At 39.9% G+C, this 19,466-nt stretch overlaps 1 protein-coding gene across 3 annotated transcripts in view; it reads right to left on the reverse strand.

The window, feature by feature from the left end:
- Positions 1 to 19,466, reverse strand: part of TMTC2 (transmembrane O-mannosyltransferase targeting cadherins 2) — a 251,985-nt gene that overhangs the window by 206,158 nt on the left and 26,361 nt on the right. Inside the window, exon 1 of one of the 3 annotated variants that reach the window (XM_035551770.1) lies at positions 15,983 to 16,045. The exons of the other annotated variants lie outside the window; for them this stretch is intronic. The gene's annotated coding sequence lies outside the window, so the exon portion shown is untranslated. Of the gene's footprint in view, positions 1 to 15,982; positions 16,046 to 19,466 lie in introns of those variants that run through there. 3 annotated transcript variants of the gene reach the window in all.

A 19,466-nucleotide genomic window follows, 5' to 3' on the forward strand; every position in this document is an offset into this window, starting at 1 on the left:
TTTGCTAGTTTTGCACCACCTCTGAACTGTAAAAACATTGTTCCCACTTTACAGATGAGGCTGGAATGAAGCCAGATTTGCCATCCATTCATATTACTATTACAGCAGATAATGAAACCTCAGGGCGAAATAACAGTAGCACATACTGAAAAGTAATATTCCCCTTTTCAGACAGCAGACAAAAATACTGTTCCCCGCATTTGCTTGAGGAGAATTTTGAACATCACAGTATTGTAAACAACTGAACTGAACAGCAGCTTCCCAATCATCTAAAACTAGCTACAAATCATATGAACACTAGGTAAGTTCTTACTACAATTTCCAATGTAAGCATTTCACTTAAGACGAGCTCTCACACTGTCAATATTATTTCAAATGTGTTCAAGGTTTCACTAAGCTTTTCAAGATAAAGCAGCCCGTTTCAGTTCTCTCATTCGCTGCAAGAGGAAGTTACAGTATCCTTGGCTACAACCTTCACTCTCATAGACTACGCAAAAGATTTCCTACAACAGATCTTATCTAACCTTCTTTGAAGTAGCCAGAAGTATGTCATTGGATGATGCACAGCATTTCTTGTTTCTATTACTCAAAGGTTACTCAGTCCACAGCTGATGGGATCAAAGAGATGAAAAGGTCAGACATTACAGCAAAGGAAAAAAGTGTTATGTTTCTACAACTGCTGCCTATAGCCCTTTCTAGTGATTGTGTACTACTACATCAAGACTATTGTTCAGACTTTGAGAGCAAATTGAGAACTAGAGGGTTTCTTTTTGTTGTTTCCCTTGCACATACAGCAGCAAATAGCCATAAAGAACAGGGTAATTATGATACATGTGTGTGCTAACATACAAAGTCAAAATAATGATGATGAACATTACTGACAGTCCTTATATATTATCATCAGCTTAAGACAAAAGAGCTCAGCAGTACTGATTAGGCAGTACAATAGGGGACCAGCAAAGACGATCAATACAAATCATCTCAAAACCACTACCCTGCATCTGGTGCCAACATTTCAGTTATTATGGGAATAAATACTTCTCGAATAAGCTAACATTTCCAGCAGATTGCATCTTTCTCGGTTGACCTTCAGCTGCAACGATATCCCCCAACCCCTTCACCACCACATACACAAAGAAACTAATGGTGGGGCTAGAGAGAAATCCCACAGTCCCAAAGCTGTGCCTGCCGCCACTACTAACCCCTAAAGCAAGAATGGAGGCCAATGAATTTAACTTCATATCCCACAGACACCTGCAAAGGCCAGTAACACATACCTACCTTCTTTCTGTTTAATCTGTTTCTCTCTAGAGAATAGCATCTGCTCAATTTCACTTGTAAAAAACATACATGTAATTCTGGTCGCAAGGATTCCCATTTTGTTGTAAAGCTCTATACTGGAAAAATACTGCTATTACTAATGCATTGAGTCAGTTATCTGCTTTAGAGCCTAAATTGCATTACTTCTACGCCTGTGGTCCAATCTGTCCCTAGAAATGCAGTTTATTTTTCTCCACAAGTAAAAAAATAAAAAAGTTGCGCAAATATATTTCAAATGCAGATAAAACAAAACAGAACTCCGTTCCTAATTGCATTAAGAGGAAACAGAAAGGACAGATTGTCTGAGACAAAAACACCACGTAAGATCTTGCTAAAGCAGTGCCGGCTGACGTGGTCAGCCCTTTCCTTAAGACGTTTCATCCACAGTTAAGCCTTGAACAGTAAAGAGTATTTATGACTATCAATGCTGAAGGAATCATTAAACAAGGCAAGAGAGCAAAACATGCTGCAGAAACAGCCCACAGTATATGTGCATAGCTGGGAGGAGTATGAGCACCCAAACCCTCTTTCCTACGCACTCTTCTCAACAGGCTGTAAACTGAGGACACTCACACAATGACTATGCAGAGGTTTGGTGTTGGGCTTGTTTGTTTTTGCAATACAATACAATAGCCAAAGAGTATACACAGCTACAGTCTGACTAAAAAAGGAAACGATATGGGGCTTTACGATACTGCTCCATGTTTTCTACTCACGTTAAGACAGAAAGCAGTGATTATATCATAATTCCATTTCTAAGCACACACCAGTGCTTTTCAAGGCCCACCTCCCAGTCCAGGCAAGAAACCAGCACAGCACGAGCATGGTCAGCACCACCTCCCCGTGGAGCACACGGAACAAGGATGAGCCAACCATACCCTGGGGTGCATCAAGCACGGCATCGCTAGTCAGTCGAGGGAAGTGATTGTGCCGCTCTACTCTGTGCTGGTGCGGCCTCACCTCGAGTACTGTGTGCAGTTCTGGGCACCACAGTACAAAAAGGACATTAAACTGCTGGAGAGTGTCCAGAGGAGAGCTACTAAGATGATGAAGGGCCTAGAGGGGAAGACATATGAGGAGCGGCTGAGGTCACTGGGCCTGTTCAGCCTGGAAAAGAGGAGGCTGAGGGGAGACCTCATCGTGGTCTACAGCTTCCTCACGAGGGGGAGTGGAGGGGCAGGCACCAATCTATTCTCTTTAGTGACCAGTGATAGGACCTGAGAGAATGGTGTCAAGCTGCGACAGGGGAGGTTCAGGCTGGACATCAAGAAGAGGTTCTTCACTTGAGAGGGTTGTCGCACACCGGAACAGGCTCCCGAGGGACGCAGTCATGGCACCAAGCCTGTCGGAGTCTAAAAAGCATTTGGACTGTTCACTTAGTCATGGGGTCTGAGTTTTTGGGTGGACCTGTGTGGTGCCAGGAGTTGGACTTGATGACCCTTATGGGTCCCTTCCAACTCAGGATATTCTATGATTCTATGAGACAGCTGCTGGGGAACCACATCTCACCGTGCATGCATACTCCCGTGCCTGATCCTCACCACGGAAGTTTTGAGCACAGCCTTGCACCACGATGAGGAAAGGATGGTTGAGCCACAGTATGTGGTTTGAACTACGTATATATCTATCGGTTTTGAAAGGTGATGTTCTGCTGAACAAACGTTGCCCAAGGACTTTTCCCAGCTTTGTTTCTCAACACTTAGCTCACAGCCAGCTGAAAACTGAAGTGGTTGTGCTGCTGAGGCACAACTTCACTCATGGTACCCACGTAAAACTTTCCTTCCTTCCCAGCAAGCACTCAATTCAAAAGCAAAGAGTTAACACAAACAGAGGAAAAAGAAATGATAATAATAAAATCCAGCAATACAACCCAAGCCAGTTAGATTAAAAGCTAGACAACAGTAGGTGCTAGATTTTTTTTGGAACAAAATTCCTGCCATTTTCAGCTCCTTTTCCTTTAGAAAAGTCTTCTTCGCCCTCTTTTATTCTTGTATACATTCTTCATACTCTTATTCTATCTACATAATATACCTGGTCTGCCTGGCAAAGAGAAAAGACCAAGACACAAGAATTTTTATGCATGCAAAAGTGTACTGTCTACAGAACAACATCCCCTGCATGGTGACGCAAGAGAGAAAATTTTATAGCAAGCTCTTAAAAAAACCACTATCTTTGTCGGGCTAAGCACATATAGTTCATTAAAGAGAGAAACCAGCTTTGACAGCTACAGCGTTTTCTTTGAATATAGCAAAAAATATATATAATTTTAAGCTTGGCTCATGCAAATAGCTCAATTCAGTTACTAATTTATAATTTATTCAAAACTGATGAACCCACAGGAAGTTGCAGAAACAGAAGAACATATTTTCCAATCCATCAGTAAAATGAAAGTGTGATCTCCTTGTTCCACAAGCAAATCTGGGGGGACATGGGTAAGCAAAATCAATTAGATCTAGCTCCTCCACTACCAATACCTCCCTTTGGGTAACTAAATTTTGAGGGGTGGGGTTGTTCTTACAAATGTGGTATTTTTTCCTAAAGATATTCATCAGATCATGAAGGCTTCCTCATGAATCTCTTCTAGGCTGGGAAAGATGACCTTAGGAGGTCATCTTGTCCAAGCCCCTGCACCAATTCTGTTTAGATTACTTCACTGTGTTTAAAAAAAAAGAAGTTAATCCAGGTTGCCTCATTACATGATTTTTCTTCAATTTCTTCTAGCTGTACTACATACTCTACATCCTAAAAACAAAGAACTAAGCTTTCAAAGAGACTGCCTGACCAGCCTGTGCTACAATATTTGTAGAACCAGAGTGCTCTTGGACAACAAGCATTGCTCTGAAACGTATCTGGCAACAGAATCACATTTTCCATTTATGAGTCTGAGGACATGCAATGAAACCTTCCTGATGAACACCACAAAAAAGCTGAATATATTCTTACAAACCTCTTGGATCAGCACAGTTAACAGCACAGTCAAATGTCATGAGACAAAACATTTCTGGCAGGGAATTTCCTTATGGACTCTTTGAGAAAACTAAGCCATCTGCTTAGTCAAAAATCAATCCTGATGAGATTACATGAAACAGGATGCATTCAACCACTTAGGTATTGTAGAGCAGTATTTTGCCAGTGGTTGAACTCAGGATAACAGGATTCACTAGAAAAGTTCTGAATTTATCACTATCAATGAAGAGTCTAGATCATCATTTAAAAGTACCAACCCAGGAGAAAGAGACAGAAGATAAAAAGGAGAAGTGGAAAAATCCTTTAAAGATGCTTTTTTTCAGCAAGTGTTACAAAGCATTTCTGCCAGTTTAACAGAAAATGAGTATCTGGCAAGATAGCAATGCAGCGTGTTTACTCATCTGCAAATCATATGAGTATGTACAAGTGAACTAACTTGTGTTTTGCTAGAGACAATGCAACATCAAAGATTTTCTGGAATCTCAGCACCTTACAGCAAACATGTTTATCCACAATTAATCTTATTTTCTAAGCATTATTAGTAAAATCTAATGATGCTTTGTAACAATGAGTGTTGTTCTGCAACAACATTTAGTCAATAACTCAGTCAAAAAAGATTTACCATGTCTTTCTGACAGCAAATGTTTCCAGTCATTTTTGATATTGCTCATTGTATGGAAACTAACATTTCTATCACTTAGATGTAAATGATTTTAGACATTTGGAAGGGTAATATGCTGGGGTATATGACAGTTGCAAATGTTATCTTACACGTTTTGAAAGATCTGTATTCTCTCAATATTCCTCTTCTTTTCCTTTTTTTTTTTCCACGAAACATCAAGCACCGATTCTGCTCCATGGCAGCTTCTGGCTGAAAGCCCTGCTAAAATAGATATTCTAGCTCTTGCCTAAAATTACAAGTGATTTTAACAGACTCTTGTTTCAGAAAAGACAGAAGAGAGGCAATATTGGCTTAGTGTTTTTGACATCCTGCACTGTCAAGAACTAAAAACATATCTTGTAGTAAGAAGCTCTACACAGAATTATATGGTAAAATAGTATAGGAAGCTCCTTCTTTTGTATACATCATGTCTTTAACATTAATTCTACTATTTTATTTTCCCTTTCCTATTGCATAGTATTTGATGTGTCCTTATTCCTGTGTGATTAAAAGTGAAGTCTAGTCAGCAACCACCGAGAAATATAGCTCACTCACGAAAACAAGCAAAAAAAAAAAAAAAAAACAACTGCAGTGTCTCTTTATGCAGCAATGCTGAATTTCATCACTAAGAGATCCCCTTCATCTTCTGAAAAGATGTACCAACCCTGAAACACAATGAAATGAAAATGAACGAGGAATCAGCCCAGCTGACAGCACCTGCCTTTGATTTCCTCCACCAATTTGTGTAGCTCAACACACGTTTACTTCCCCAGCCCTTCAAAGGCTCCTCTTATCCCTTTTTCCAAGAAAGGCCCCTAGCTGGGGAAGCTGACGAGAGGTTTTCTGACCAGCTGCTGTGGTTTTGGCTGGAACAGAGTTAATTTTCTTCATAGAGGCTCACGTGATGCTGTTTTGGATTTTTGATGAGAACAGTGATGATAACACACCGATGTTTCAGTTGTTGCTGAGCAGTGGTTGCACAGCGTCAAGGCCATTCCTGCTCCTCACGCTGCCCTGCCTGTGAGGAGGCTGGGGTGCACCGGGAGCACCTCGTGGGACAGAACACAGCCAGGGCAGCTCACCCAGGCTGGCCAAAGGAATGTCCCATACCATGCGGTGTCATGCTCAGCAATAAAGCTGGGGTAAAGAAGGAGGAAGGGGGGACATCGGGAATGATGGTGTTTGTCTTCCCAAGAAACCACTCTGCATGACGAGCCCTGCTTTCCTGGAAGTGGCTGAGCACCTGCCTGCTAATGGGAAGTAGCAAATGGATTTCTTGGTTTGCTTTGCACAGCTTCTTCTTTACCCACCAAACTGTCCTTATCTCAACCCACAAATTGTCACACTTACCTTCCCAATTCTCTCCCCCATCCCACCTGGGCAGAGCAAGTGAGTGGCTGTGTGGTGCTGAGCTGCCTGCCGGGCCTAAACCACAACACCAGCCTCACCCACCAGACATCCGCATGCCCTGACACAGCCAGGACACATTCTGCAGAGCCCACAGTCCCTGCATGCACCTGCCACGTGTCCCCAGGCACGCTGTCACCCCTCTGCTATCCAGCAGCAAAAGCTCACGGGGACTAAGGCAGGAGGTCATATACACAACTCTGGAAGCAGCTTTCAGAGCAGTGCTGATGAAGGTCACTAAGCTTCCCACTCCATGACTGTATATCAACAGCAGAAAAAGAAATTAGGAAGTAAATGAAAATATAATTAATTTTTCATTCTCGGGATCTCAGGATTTGGTAACATTATTGCAGCTTGTATGACTGCAGAAGTTTGGAAATAGTCTTAAGTCAGAAACTCCTAGGACACCAAAAGACTGTACATCTGCAGAGACAACCACGCTGCTGCACACACTGCTTTGAGATTGACACTTTTCTGAAAAAAAAGTTATGGTTGGGTTTATGTTTTAGTAAGCTGCAAACATAATTAGTACTTGTAATAACCTGATGTAGCGTGTGATTGGTCTGTTGCCTGATGTACTAATTTTCCCTTTAAAGTCATATCATGAAGTCTTGCCTTCCGATTCTACTTTGTTTGGCTTCAATTATTATTTTTAACTTAAATAATTACTTGTGCTATAGATACTATGACTATAACACTAACTAGAGAAACTTTCTGTACTTATAAGGCAATCTAAATACCCTGCTCTCCCTCTCCCCTGAGAAAGCTGATGAAGTGAGTAATGAGAAGCACTCCATGAAACATGGAGAAAAGACAGTTTGGCTCTTCAGATTTTCCCATGGCACAAGATGGTCCTTCTCTCTGGAACAAAATCTGACCTTTCTCAGGAGGAGAGGGTGGCGGGGAGAGCACTTATAGGCACAACCCAACTCCTAAGTCCACTTCACGTCCTAACGATGCACCTCCTTAACTACCAGTAGACACAGCATGGACTCATCCACACCCCCGAGACTAGAATTTAATGGAAAAACATTTCAGAATCCAGCTGACCTCTTTCACAGTATATAGGAAGAAAGATGAAAGGAAGGTGGGTGGGAATGATCATAACTACAGAAATTATGCATTATGTGAGGCAGTGAATATGCCTTCAGCTTTCTAGGAGTCACAGATGCACAGATTGCAAGTCCTGATTTAAAAATTAAAAAAAGTACCTAAGCAGAGGTGGGGGGGATTTTTGTCCAATATTTTAACGTCTTAGATAAGGGACAATTGAGTGAAAGTTAAGTGTCTAATATACTTCAGATCATACAATGTCCTAACACTCCTTTCTGCCTTACACAAATATACTTTTACTCTGATTTTACTCAGTGTCCTTCTTGGCTTTAGAAGTGTGTTTCAGTTTAGTATTTTCTAGCAGAGCATGCAGGCAACAGTGTTATTTGTCTCCCTTTTCTTTATATGCTAGATAACCATAACATTTTTTTGACATACAACCTTTTGCAGATGGTACTCCAAGAACAGTTCTCATGCATCTGTATATTACCTTCTTCCAGAAAATAGATTCTGGGGACATGCCGAATGACAGAAGTTTTTCCCCCTGTGGGCTAGATTTTGGCATTAAAAAGCAAATGCTGAGCCAGAAGTTTCCCTCTCTAACACAAGTGCAAATCCAATCCCGCCACCCCTCAAAATAAATTTAATTTACAGCAATAGGACTCAAAAACAGAACTGGACCCTCTGTCACCAGCCAACAAGTGACCCCATGTTTACAAGTACTCAGAATCCCTACGCTCTGAAACGTAGAAGGTGACCTTTTCCAGCTCAAATATCTGAGTTTTTGGCTGCTCCTCAAAACTGCCATTTTTATGCAGGTCTGAACTGGTGCCACTGTGAAAGCATAACCAGCCTTATACTCTCCTTCATTTGACTTATGTTGCTACAGAAGCATCTGCCGCCTTCTCTCTATGTAGGTTAGGATGAGATTTTTGTTTTACTTTTAAGGAAATGATAGCACAGCTATTTTTAAATTTCATATAGCTACTAGTTCAAAGCCATGTATCAAACCATAGTTTCTGAGCACTGTTGTTCTTACTGAAGGTGGGTTCAAATCAATTTCAAAACACTGTTTCAGAGAGACTTTAATTATTAATATTACTCTCATATTATTGCCATTTTAGTATGAAAGGATGTATTTAAGCGTTAGCTGTCAAGCCTACTGGCGCCATTGTGCTACCTGCCCATGATTCCCTGAAGAGGAACATCATTAGAGCATCACCTTGACGTAGCTCAGCACTCAAGAGGGAGGAACCACACCATGCAAACATATGGGAACACGTGAAATAGAGGGTGGGAGTGAACTCCCATATAACTCTGAACAGAGAAGAGGGCTTTCTCAATAAATGATCTGTGTTAGCATAAGCAAGGGTGGAGCTAATGTTAGGCATTTTACTTCAGAATGATTATCTGACTTTTTTGTCTCCATTCTGTGCAACACGCTTCCAGGCAACAGAAGATTGAGAGAAGTATACCACTGCTAGCAACAACTGAAAGAGCCTATTACTACTCCAAAGGAGCTCAAGTTCACCGAAATGGTGGGATGGATGCACTATCATACCTCAGGTTTAATGGCAGAGACATCCTAGATTGGAAACAAAATGGAAAACAGATCTCCTCCCTCCCCCCCCCCCCAATTTTATTCTAGGTCAATGCAAACGTGATTCCTCTTCACACTTCTGATAAATGTAGATTGTGGGCTAAATTAAATCTCATGCTTCACTCCCTCAGTTCATGAGAAATTGATCCTCCCGAGGAGCACCTGTCAAAAAGGCCGGGCCACCGCTGGGCACGTGAGGGAGATGGTGGCGCCACAGGCCCCCCCCCGCAGTCCCCGCGCTCACCTCCCAGCTGAGGGCCAGGCCACGACGCCCTCCTGCCCCGGTCAGAAACACAATCTCTCACCCGCCAGCAAAGCACTCCTACCGCCAGCTTCAAAGGCTTTCCGGGGGTCACAGGGGCACCGAGCCTTTCCTGTTGAAAGCTCTGCCAGAACTTACTACATGTGCAAAGTCAGAGGAACATAGGAAAAAGAGGGAAGAGAGCTCACAGGACTGCTCAGCCGCACGCCCGGGGAGCGGGGTACTCACCCAGCAGACTGGAACCTTGGCTCCAGTCCGATGGTTAGTGAATATATAAATAATTTTGCTAATCACTTTATGTAGCTTTATTTCTGAGCAGTACTGCAAGATTAAAATCTGCAGCCCGGAGCTCTGCAAGTCCCATTATTGTTAAAATCATGATACATTACAACTGCACAAACATTAATAGGGCTAATGCTATCACACAGCCGAATTTCTGAAATTAAATACATCTTTCACATGACAAATTCTCATTAAAAACGTTCATAAGGGTTAAATAAGAATCCTGTAAGATGTTAGAACCAAAGATACAGTAAACAACAGTATGTATTTATATCTTACTACCATCTTTTCCCATAGCCCCAGAGAGTCACATCTGCACACAAAAGAAACAACATAAATGTCAACGGACCACTTCAGAGAAGAAATAAGCAGCAACACTGGATCCTAAATTCTTGTTACCCGAGTTATAAAGGACCATAATTTCAGCTGGGTTTCACTGCGGATCAGTTGCCCTGGGATGCTGAAGCCTATCTGACAGACTCCAGCTTTCTTTGGTGTCTCCCAGGACCAGTTTTTCTCACATCCTCTGCACTGCTTTGCCTAAAGCCTAAAGGCATTATCCTACAAAAACAGTCATGCTGTAACCAGGCTTATTAGCGATGCCAAAGACAACAACATACTTCTGTCCTTCCAAATGCACCAGGGTTTTCTATCAGGTGTAAATCCCTACAAGATAAGGCTCAGAATGCTGTCTAAGAACATGTTTTCTTTCATATCAAAGCCTTCTTTTATATTTTTCTTCTTCTGCATGTTTGCCTTTTTAACACATCAAATTCTTTGATACTGTTCTGTGAAGACTGCAAAGAAAAAAAATTCTACTTTTACTATTTGTATGTATGAGAAAAACAATCTCAACACAATGTTTTAACTCAACCACTTCAGAGGAATTTTAAAGCAATACTGTATTTTCATTGTTTATTTCAAAGACACAGTAAAGTTAGGTGATGGGCAAACTTGAAAAGCACAAAACAAAAATAAGCATGGCTACTTTGAAAGAGTACCAAGTTCTTAAAATATTTTCCAATACACAACGTGTTAGAACTTCAAGAGCCATAAATCACAGAAAGATGATTTGAAAAATGATGTGACTGAAAACAAACTCGTAATCATATTAAGCACATGAATCAACATGTGGGAGGGGGGAAGCATTATTATAATAGCAAGCTAACAATTGGATCAACTGTGTCAGACCATGAAAAAGCAGGGGAAAGTTGGGTTCTTACCTGAACAGGCTGCAAGACCACCACCAAAGGTTTCTCATTAAATACAGGAGTGGGCCAGGCATGATGTGATTGACTAAAATAACATAGATTCATTTACACACTCCTGTCATGTGATTGACCCTCCCAACCTTTACATGGGCAATATTTATCCATGCAAGTTAATGACACCACTTCAAAGCCCTAAAAATGTGTCCCAAAATAGCCTTCGAATAGCCCAGCAAATCCAGCCAGAACTGCAAGTACTACCCGTAGCAAATTCTATAATCTCTCCACTTTCCAGGCACAATCGGCTGATGACATTTAGCACAGTCTTTCCGAACACCTCAGTAAATGTTGCCCTCCCCATCACAGACTCAGTTGTTTATTTAGACATAAGCAGGATACTGCTGTAACCAGGACCGCATCCGCCACCCACCTCAGAAGGAGGAACCAAGCTAATTACAATTATTTGTAAGCAGAAACTGACAGCCAACTCCTGCTGTATTCACAGGTTCAGATGGGAAAAACATCCTCCCTAGGAGGAAAAAAGGTTTTACTAGTGGATCTCCTCTCTTCCTCCACCAACTCTAAAACAATATAGGAACAAAAACCATAGTTCCTGCTCAGCTATCATCTCCGGTGTAGATGTGTTCTCCTTAACCTTAAATACCAGACTACTCTGGGAACAACGGGTTCCTTCCGGAGCTGCTCCTCTCACCCTGACCTCCTTAACCCGCAGAAAGCAAACATCACCTGAGGTGGCCACAAGCCACCCACTCCTACACATCAGGAAAAAAACAGATACCTTTCAGTACCACCCGTCAGTGATCTCTGCCACCCACTTCTAGGATCGCCACAGGGCTGTGATAGCTGTTATCTTTGTTGCTGTCTTTAAATGGTGAATCCAGCACTAATCCTTTTTTTAGGGCTGGGAAGAACTTATTGTTCCACAAGACATGGAAGATCCCCCTCACCTTCCACATCGGAGTACAAGGACTGCTGGAGAAGACCCAGGTTACGCTGTGCTAGAAGGTGACGAGTGCTCAGTGCAAGTACCATTTTAAGGACAGTTTCCTGACAGACATGGTGTGCCAACTGAAAGTACAGGCAAAAGAATGTCTATTATTGCAACGACAAGTTTTGCTCCTATCTTTACTTGATCAGATATGAATGGAGCCCAAAAGGTACTCCTGAAAAAATCTGGAGGCAGTTCTTCGAAGAGGTGGATGTCAGTGATGGGCAAAAAAATGACATGATTAGCAAACAGCTCCCCAGACAACTTGCATCTGCATCCCATCCACTACCGCCTGCGCCTGAGAAGACCGCAACTTTAGGAGGGGACCTCAGCTATACCAAGACAACCTTCGTCATTAAGGAATCTGAGCTGCAGAATCAGGAGAAAACATACTAAGATTCTTCCTTCCCTTCAATTGTTATGAAAAGCTAAGCATCTACTAACCCAAATGCTTCCAGCTTGGCAATTCTTCTCTATCTGTAAGTAAATTAACACTTCCTAATTCCACCTCAGTTGTGCACAGACTGTCATTACGTTGTCAATACAAGCTCCGACTGAAAGCAGTTTAACTCAAAACAGCCTGGAAGAGCTGGAAGCTCCAATAAAGGAAAAAGTAAGTATTTGAGAAATGATAGTGGGGGAACAAAAAAAAAAAAAAAAAGAGAAAACAGGAAAAAAGAGAAAAAGAAAAGCAGTTTTCAGACATTTTTATATAAAAGCCAATACACTTTAGCAAAGTTTTAAAGCCAGACATGTTTAATTTCCTTTTTTATTTGCTACCTCTGTTAAGGAGATGCAGGGTAGAATTCCCAATTTCTGTAAATACAAAAAACAATTATCCCAAGTATTGCTTAACTCACTATTTTAAGTACAATCTTTGAACAGAAGCTTTCTTTGAACCAAAAACAAGCTTTTGATTTTCTTAGCTACAGTGTGGAAAGAAAAATAATAAATAAATCTTACTTCTGCACAGACTGCAAAAAATAGCCAAATTCTAAAGAAACTAGGGTCACATTTATCATGCATAATTTCTCACAATTTTTATCACTTACTATGCCTCTCAAATTTTATTGCAACAAAATCAGCACTTTTAAAAAAATCAAGAAAGAAAACACTATAACCTCCTATTCAAGGTCAGGAAACATTTTATTAGCCCCAGACTTTTATTCCCAGCAGGAGAGAAGAAAAATGCAGTATGCGTTAATCAGATTGTAAGCACCTCCATACTATCAAAATATCAGTGCAGTCACAGACACCTCTTAGCCAAGTTTGCAATAATTCAAATACAGAACACGATTACAGAGAGAGAATTAGAGACTTCGTCAGGCCTCCTTTTGCTCATTTAACTGAAACAGAAGAAAACGATGGTATGAAAGGAAATGGTTTAAGTCCTTCTATGACCTACAACCTCCTATCATACTAACGCTCAGACCTAAAAATCAGAGGCAGAAATAGGACGCAGGAAAAATAACACTCCTCTTGAGTAAATTTTAATTTAACTTGACAGTTTAAAGTTTGTTTGTTGGTTTCAATGTAATTCACTTTCTATTATCATCAAAAACAGATTCAGTAAGTAGTAAGATGTCTTCTGGTAATTTTCAGACAGAGATTGCCCCAGGTAAGATAAAGTACAGAGGGTACATATTTATACTTAGCCAGAGGCTCAGACTTTTAAGAAAATGTTAAATAAATTCCCTTCCATAAGGTGTGCTGCTTGCCAGAAACCCAAAGAATACACTGACCATGGATGAAAACAGAGGTTAAGAAGAGCACAGTCAACATAACTATCTCTTTCTAAAGCCTGGCAAAATACAAGGTCTTTGCAGCTCCATTTGTAAGTAATCCTAGTTTGGGCTATTTCATACCAGTAAGAGGGAAAATGAAACTAAGTAAATTCCAAAGTGAAAAAAAAACTCAGAATCTAATAGCCCAGTGATCCTCCACAGAAAATTGATTTTTATTGTTCTTTCTGAAAACAAGTTCAACAGCTAGCTTGTTGCTAGAGAACCTGCTTCTGAGAACTGATCTGCAGACTGTCTTGCAGACTTCATAGCAAGCTTTTTTCTTTTTTCACTTATTCTTAGTGGTAGGGCCCACCTAGTAATGGTAAGGAATACCATCAAGAAATAAAGCACTGTGTCCTTGCAATAAATTCATTCTTTACAAAGATTTAAGGAGTGGCTCTGTACAGCAGTACAGTAACATAAAAATCAAGACCAAAATCTGGATCTAGATTAAACTTGATGATCAAAACATGAAGCACAACTGAAAGGTCACCAAGCAAAAGCAAAGGCCATAATTTCCTAATCCAGTGCAAAGGAGATAAAAAGACATTACTATACATTACTATAGCTATTTCACTGCTCTCAACGTGTCTTGGAAAAACAGTAGCTTTAATGTGTTTTCTCTTATTTCCAAACTCTACCAGAGAAGTGTCTTAATTAGTTATGTTCCAAGCATACACCAGACAAGTTCGTCAGATCTTTTTTACCCAGTACAAAATTAGAAGAAAAAAAGAGGGTGGGGGAAAATCAATATAGACAGCACTCTACTCTTCACAATTATTTTTATGCACTAACCATCAAAAAAAGAAAACACCACATTATTCCATTATACTCATATAACAATTCCAAATTCACATAATTTATGCTTACAATTTGAAGCCTGAAGATTCAGCATAGGATCTGCGTGAGCTGAAGGGGTACCTATATAAACCTCTAGGAGAAGTATGCTGTTATCCTTTGCAGATTAGTCACTAATGGGTGCAGCATAATTCACTTCTGCTTAACATTCTGCTTATCCTTATGATTTATACATGTGATAGCTATTCATTCTTTCAAAGCCTTTGATACAAGTCTAATCTAAGAATGTTAAACCCTACATGAACCATGATGCATTATGTACTTTAATGCAGTGTGTACCAGAGCAGTCAGATAAATGAGTCTACAATCATTTTTGTACATTTTTAAGTACAGCCTTATCTCCTCATTGCTGTTTTCCTTGATACGAACATCTAACTGTGACTAACATGTACAGTACACAGTAACTTAAGTACCATATTCATGAGAGGCGAGATCTTACATTCACCAATTTAAAGTCAACAGCGACAGCCTTCACTTTACAAAATGGAACAAAACATTTAGCAATTTCGAGAAGCAAGTGTTTCTTTCCCTCTTTCGGGGAAAAAAAAAAAAGGAAACTGGATCTCTACAGTCTTAAATGGAAACATTCCTAAATTTCTTGCCAAGAATTTACCTCCCCCTACAATTTGTATATGGCATACCATATACTTTTCTCCAGTTATTTCCTGATAGCATGTTATTTCTCCTCACCAAGGATATTATTGTACTTAGTAAGCACAATTTCCAAAGGATGACTGAGACACTACACCACACCAACTAATTCCTAGCAAGGCATTTCCAGATACTTCTGCATAGAAGAGCAGCAATGCTATATTCTGACAAGGATTTGGCTTGCCCATCAAAGCAAAATTCTGATAAGGGCTAACTTTTTAATTACTGGCAAGTACTTATCCCCAAACATCAGGGTTCAGCAATTCCAAGATCCATTTAAGCATATAAACCTTTGATGCACTTCCTTAACTTAAACTTAAAATGTAGCTTGCAAATGAAACAGTAAGTAATTGTGAAACTATCAATTTCCAAGGCTGGCCTCTGTGCTTGTAACTCAGAATAATCCAAGGAAGCCTAGCATGATGGGCAGTGTGATATAAATCTTTGCTCAAAAAAGCTACGCAAGGCTTTCTGTATCAAGAAGGTTAAAATTTTTTCTCTGATGAAATCTGCATAATAGTTAAGATGGGTACATGAAGCTCTACAAGATACTTTAAATGCAATTAACATTCTAGTAGATCAGGTCTTCTTTCAGAAAAGGCTGTATTTTCCCCGATTTCACAACAAAAATGACTCCGAGGTTCATGAGGCTCCTCATGTTCAAATTGTACTCACTATCCACTGATATACTACAGATACAATTTCCAATCAATCTTACATTACTGGTGACAACAACATTGTCAAAACAGCAGAAGGCTTTTACTTAAAACGGTACAGGATGGAATAGATATATGCCTAGCATTATCTCACAAAGCATGAATAAATCAATTAACATTCTTGCAAAACAAAACAAAACTGGAAGAAAATGTTAGTATCACATATCAAGGACACTGAGTCTCAAGCAATACAAATGAAATTACCTTCAGGTAACTCTGCTGGAAACATTGTCCCTCTAGAAATGTTCTCTTTGTCCCTGGTCATAAAGCACTCTTCTATAATGACAGTAAGATCAGAAGCATACCTGGAGGTCACCTGGAAGCATGAATTAGTATTAACAGAAAGGATATTCAATTAAGCAATATTCTTACTGAAGAAGGAATTTCAATGAGAAGGCAGTTCTAATGTCAGGTAAAATAAAGGTTTCACCTTTCAAGTGCTAACAGTACTCAAGAGAGCACAGAAAATTGAGGATTTATATGGAACAAAAAACACAAATGGAAATCACTTTTAACCTGTTTACCCTATCCATGAATGCAGCTCAATTACACGCTCTAAAAAATTCTTTCACTATCACTCATTACACAAAATTTTCATGGAATATTTAAAACCAGCCTCTCTCACAGTAAGGAAAAAAATGCATTTGATTTACACGTTAACGTAATTATGCAAATGCTGAAATTTTCATCATGTCCTGCAAATTGTTTCATTCTCTTGGGAGTTTTATCTACTCCGTTTATTTTTTTTTAAGAGTGCTTTTCTGCTCTTAATTGATTCTCTTCTGTCTCACCTCACCTCCAGGAGGCAGTAAGTAGGAATCAAGTTACCTTCAGTGCTCCTTAAGCACACCCCTTCTGAGGGCAGAGCTCAGAGACTGCAGGTATAATCAAGGATGTGCCCAGTCACCAAAAGCAAAGGTAGGGCAGTAAAGAGAGGCCAGAAAGCTGGGCCAGCCTCCTGATCTTCGGTTCAGTTTCTGATACAGCAAAGATGCAGAGAGCAGAGTCACCAACATTTTTGACAAACTGGGCATCCACCCAACACAAGTAACACAGATGCTAAAGACAAGCCAAAGCCCAGCCATAAAGTCTGAGAGGCTATGTTTGTTAGAGCATTCCTCAGACTGTCACTCACTATTAGTGCTCAACAAATCAAGGATACAAGTCACAATTACATTCTCTGCTAATTAATCAAGCAGCCACATGCAGCTTCCTCCCGTTCCCACCAACTGTGAAACTTAAAGGTTCGGGATAAGATGCTTACATCAAAAATGGCATTTTTGTCTTGCTCTGTAACAGCACGAACATCCTTAAGGTCAAGTGCATTCCTCATGCTATGCTGCAACCTTTCTTTTCCTTCACTGCAGGACATGAAAACTTAAAGGACTTTGCCAATCCCCACTTCTTCTACAGCACATCCTGCCTACGCCCACAGCATAAAGACAAACGCCTCACTACAAAATCCATTCTCTCCTTACACCTTTGCTTTCCAGGAGAGGACAACAATGTTTTTGCCTGTTAAGAGACACAAGGCCAATGACTTTACAATAAATGTTGTTGTTGTAGGGTGTTTTTCTTCCCCAGAAAAAAAAGATCAAAGGCCATATGGTACCCTATAGGAGCCCCCTTATATATGAAAAAGCATCTCATGGCATAATCCGAGAGAACACTGGAGCAGTTGGACATCCACATCAGCTGTTAAAACCACATTGCTTCCATTCCATTGTCAACAAGGATTTATGGTAAGGCTTTTTATCTGAATGAATAATCAAATTGCTTTAGGAGTCTCAGTTTTATGTTATCATACACAATTATATGAGAGTAATGGTAAAAGAGATGTTATCTAATTGGTAGAGGGATTCCCAAATCCTTTGAAGAGAGATCATCCATAAGCCATAAAATTTAGTAAACCATGCAATTGCACAGCTACACTAAACAGCAATGAAGTGGAAAAAAAAAGATCACATTTATAGAGAAGATGGGTTAAATTACTAACCAAGAACATTAGATATGGAAGTCTGGCTTTAGAAAAATTACTGGAGGCAATAGTATCACAATTCAGAAACGCATGCACAGCATGGCAACACATTTGAAAAGACTGCCCCGTTGCTAGCTGGGTTCAATTGTTCATGGAAAGATCAAAACAAAGGCTACTGAAATTCAAGAAACTGATTTAATGCAGGTGAAGCATTATCACTGTTCAAAACAACACAGGTTAGATAGTGCTCAGATGTATATTTCCATGGCATTTTTATTGTTTCCCTTATCTTTTAGCTTAGCTAACACAGCTTTTAAATAGCATGGGTTGTATCTTTAATAATTATTAAATTATCTCTAAGTTGTTCAAAAAATGTCATTGGGAATGTTTAATTAACATTACAAGCACACTGCCAAAGCTACTTTTAGCTTTGGTACCAAGTAACAAATCAATTTATTTCTATAGGCACTTTAAGAACTATACTTAAAGTTTTTACATATGCATAAGCACACACGCAAAGACATACTAGAACTGCATCTGCACAGAGCAGACTGTCTAGTCCAGTATCACCATATTTTAAAGTGGTCTTTGCATATTTAATAGTTCTTCCTCAGGCAAAATATTGCAGAATGAAAAAGATGGTGAGTTTGGAGCTATGAAATTCATCCAAAAGGCAGTAAATGCAAGTCAAGCTGTACTTCAACTTCTTTGAAGATGGGTGTTCACTTAGACTTTATTCTCGTTTCGAATAGTAATTCAATGATAATTCTTTCTTTCCCATATAGCATTACTGAGGCTTGTAGCTGTTTTGATAACATATGCTTGAGAAACAGCTGTGTCTCAGGCAAAGAGACTTCAATAACAGCTCACTTCACAATGTCTGATTGTTCTGAAGATGCAATTTTATTTCTGCCACCGCGGTGGAGGAGATACGCCAGACTTCTTTTACTGTATAGAGAAAGCTGAGCCCAATGAGACACAAGCATACAATTGAAAACTCTCAAGAAGGGAACCTCGTCGATTAAAAACAAACCATTAAGGGCAATAAGCAGCTGCTAACCACTTTCATAAACTGGAAAAAGAAATTAGATTATCCCACAGAGTTCCCACACTTTCCACCTCTCCCCATTAAGACTGCCTGTACTTTCATTTCAGATTTAAGGTATTTTTTCTGTCAGTCTCAAACTGTCATTTATAAATCCAAAACTTTCCCAACAATATTAACTGCAAGGCACAAATTCCTTTTCCATTATAGCTCAAGACTCAACTTCCTATTCCACTACTTGAATTAAAGAGCAAAGTACTGAAATTTCTGAGTTTATTTGGCACCACTTACTCTCCAATTTCCTTTTCTTTTAATCTGTCAGGCATTTCAAAATTTAGCACGCAAGTTACATAGGCTCAGTTCAATTCCTAAATTAGATCATGAACCAGAAATGTTAGGAGGACTTTCAATCTGGGTTTCAATAGAAGGGATTTATATACACCTTCCAAGATCTTGGCCCTTACATCTTGCCCATTTCCAAAGATATAGGATCCAATCTTAAAAAATAAAAAATAAAAAAATAGAATCTTACCTTTCTGTCAAAAGGTCTCCATCCTGCCCTTCTTCCTACCCCCACAATATTTCAAGTACCTTCTCTGGGGCACCACTGGGGCACCTCAGGACACCCCTAAGAGGCAGAAGAAGGGCCTGAAGAGTCCAGTTTG

The sequence above is a fragment of the Cygnus atratus genome, chromosome 1 (assembly GCF_013377495.2).
Source record: "Cygnus atratus isolate AKBS03 ecotype Queensland, Australia chromosome 1, CAtr_DNAZoo_HiC_assembly, whole genome shotgun sequence".
NCBI lineage: Eukaryota > Metazoa > Chordata > Aves > Anseriformes > Anatidae > Cygnus > Cygnus atratus.